The sequence below is a fragment of the Malania oleifera genome, chromosome 10 (genome assembly GCF_029873635.1).
Source record: "Malania oleifera isolate guangnan ecotype guangnan chromosome 10, ASM2987363v1, whole genome shotgun sequence".
NCBI classification, from domain to species: domain Eukaryota; kingdom Viridiplantae; phylum Streptophyta; class Magnoliopsida; order Santalales; family Ximeniaceae; genus Malania; species Malania oleifera.
Genome location: NC_080426.1, coordinates 27,200,305 through 27,204,008, shown reverse-complemented (window position 1 = coordinate 27,204,008; position 3,704 = coordinate 27,200,305).

Genomic DNA, 3,704 nt, shown 5'->3' with positions numbered 1-3,704 from the left:
AATTATACACAATCATCTCTAAATTTCTTAATAGATAAAACTCTTTTTTTTTTCCAATCATTTCAATCTTCCCTTCATCAATGTTTAGAAATGTTGCTACATATAAAAATTAGTCCTCTATAATATTTTCCTATGCTTTTTATCCTACTTTGTATTATCTTTTGTAATGGTCATAATATCTTCATTATCACTTTTCTTTTTTTTACATTGATGCACATATCTTCATGAATTTTCTATAACAAAATTTTCTTTGGAGAAATTTAAGCCTCATCTCCAAGTTTGTCATTTATGTTATCTAAACATTAACATATTGAATGTAACGTCCCAAAAAAAATAATTATTATAAGAGGGTGTAGTGATTTCAAATAATAACAATAATAATTAATTATAATTATAATTATTAATTAAATAAATAATATAATATAATAATATACTAATATAATACAATAATATTATAATATAATAATATATATATATATTTATATATCTTCCAGGAAGCTAACAGAACCCCCCCCAAATAATTTCCATCTCTCTCTCTCTCTTCGATTTCCCGGCCAAATGGGTGCCAATCGAAAAGGAAGATACTCCTGAGTTTCATTCTTCGCCACTAATATTTTAACTGGAGTGGATTTGTCGTAAGAGTGACGTAAGCACCACTCTTGGGGCGAGGTAACCTCTCTCTCTCTCTCTCTCTCACTCTCTCTCCTCAATTTCTCCTTAAATTTTCAGCCAAATTGACAATCGGACACCACCACACGGTCCTAGGTTTGATTCTCGTCATGTTAGTCGGATCATATTTTTAATTTAGATTTCCTAGACACCACTCCAAGGTTAGGGTAGGATAGTGGAAATATATCTTTTAATTATTTTTAAAGTTTAATTAGCTATTGGGAGTGTGTGGGCTTAGGAAGTATTAAAATAATTATTATTTTGGGAATTGAATTGATTGGTTTGGGGGAAATGTAAATTTCAAGGTTTTTAGTTTTGAACACCGTGGACGTGGGATTGGGTAGTTTAGCAGGCTTCTTAGTAAGTTAGGTAAGGAGAATAAATTATAACGGTTATTTTGAAAACTACTGGTTGAATTAATACATGAAAATGAGAATATGATATTTTTCCTCAAATTATTATAATACGAATATCAGATAAAATTTTGTGGCATATGATTTATACTGAATTGTGATTTTTGGGATTTGAAATATGGAAAATGATGAAAAGTGGTAAATAAAATTGTTTATTGAGAATACTGAATTATGTTATACCAATTTGTATCTTATTGGGGAGTGATGAAATATGAAATTTGAATATAGAAATGTTTTCTATGATAAATGAGGAAATATGAAATGATGATATGTTTTATTGAGAAATGTTGAAATACGTGAAATGGAATATATACTGAAATGTGAATACTGTAATGTGAATATTGTAATGTGAATAGTGAGTTGTGAATATTGAAATGTGAACACTGAAATGTAAATATTGCGACGTGAATAGTGGAATGTGAATACTGAATTTTGAAAATGGAAATGTGGAAATGAGAACCATGATGGACTGGAGTATTTCTGAAAGCACGGTACCATTACTAGTGGGATGATAAGTGCAACCATATGGTCTCATGGAGAGTGTGACGTGGCAGTCGATTGAGCCAGTAAGAAGGGTAGTTTTGCCACCTCGCATCCAGACCAGACGTGTGACGTCCTGCTTATTTTACCTTTTTTTTAATCATAATAAAATCAATATCACCAATCTCAGCTCAGTAGATCATAATCCACTTGGACTAGTGGGTACCAGGGATACATCAGAACAACCAACGGAAGCCTAGGCAGTAGGAAACATACAATCATATACATTTCAATACCATATATCACAATATATGCCAGAGTCACTACAATCACTGTATTTCAATATATACATCCTAAAAATCATATCTAGGGACATTTCCCACAAAATCTAATTGTCCCTATAAAAACTCACCCTTCAAAAAGGGCAAACAAAAGCTCTAGATCAGCGGGGCTTTTCCCGCTCTCCTATCTAGGGCTCTTGAAAAGTTTATAAAATTTAAGAGCGTGACACCTCTCAGTAAGGGAAATAAATTAATACCAGTGTGTGGCAACATGAGTATTCCGTGTTATACACATATCATACATAACATGTACAGTAGCTGTTTTATCAAATCTAGGAAAACATATATATATATATATATATATATCAAAACATGACAGAACATATTGCATTTTCATATTCATATGTCATCTCATAGAATAATAATAACATAAAATATTCTTGGTAGGTTAGCTAGTTGTTGTCATGTATTACCCCCACATAACTGGGTTGTGTGGCCCGAAAGCGAGACCTAACAATGGTTGGCCGACCACTGTCAAGTCAAACATATAGTCTGTAAGTCCGATGGGTCTGCCTGACCTGGTCCGTACACCAGGGGCGATCACACACACTTCTTAAAAACCACATCGACCATCCAATCTCACACTACTCCGTATAGCGGCGTTAACACAGATATCATGATCACGAAGACCATGGACACATAGCAACGGTACCGTGCAAGTGCTAGCCTAAACCAAGCTAACCAGGTTCTGATATCATATAACATATACTAAAACTGTGATACATGGATATCTCATATCATTAATTACCAGATCAATCATATCATTTTGTAATCATCGGCCCGTACGCCGGTATTTCACATTTTCATAACTCAGCTCATACGCCGGCAAAACATAACATAGCCCGTACGCTGACAAATCACAGTCGCATAGCATGGCCCGTTCGCCAGCAAATCATAGCACGACTCGTACGCTGGCAAATCACATCCACAGAGTAAGGCCCGTACGCCAGCAAATCATAGTACAGCTCGTATGCTAGCAAATCACATCCACATAGCACGGCTCGTACGCCGGCAAAACGCATAAAAATCTCGGCCCGTACGCCGATTTTTCCATTATAAAATCTGTATCATTCACATTCCCAGAAAACAGTATTTATTAACACATTATACTCATGCCACACCAACTGATTTTCATATATTTAGTATACCATTATTTTTAACAGTATTTACCCAAATATAAATCGTACATAAATATATTTATTTTTCCTGAAACCAGATGTTATAACAGTATACATATTTTTCAACAAATACTAGTTTAGTTTATCCCCTTACCTGATCTTGAAAAGCCTCTAAGAAAATCTACCCCGCTCCCGCAGGGTTCTCAACTCGACACCTTGAAAATAATATTTCCCAAAATTAAAGTTCAGTATTTCTAAGCGTATACTAAAGTTCAGTATTTCCAAGTCTCTATCCAGTCTCCGTTCTCGCCTCCGCCTCCGTCTCCGTCTCTCTCTCTTAATTTCTCGACAAATTTGTGGCTGATCGGGAAATAGAAGGTATTGTTGGATTTCTAACTCCACCACCGACATTTCTATTGGAACAGATTTGTCGTGGGAGCGGCTTAGGTACCATTCATAGGGTAAGACAATTTTTCCCTAATTTTTCAATTTTTCTTTAAATCTACTGTTAAATCAATGATCGAGCACCACCACGTGGTCCTAGTCGCGATTGTCGTCATTTTGACGTGAGTAAATTTTTAATTTGGGTTTTCTAAACCCAACTCCAAAGCGAGAGTGAGATTTGAGGAATTAGGTAAAATGGTTATACTTGGGGGTATAACTATTTATTTGGAATTTATGAC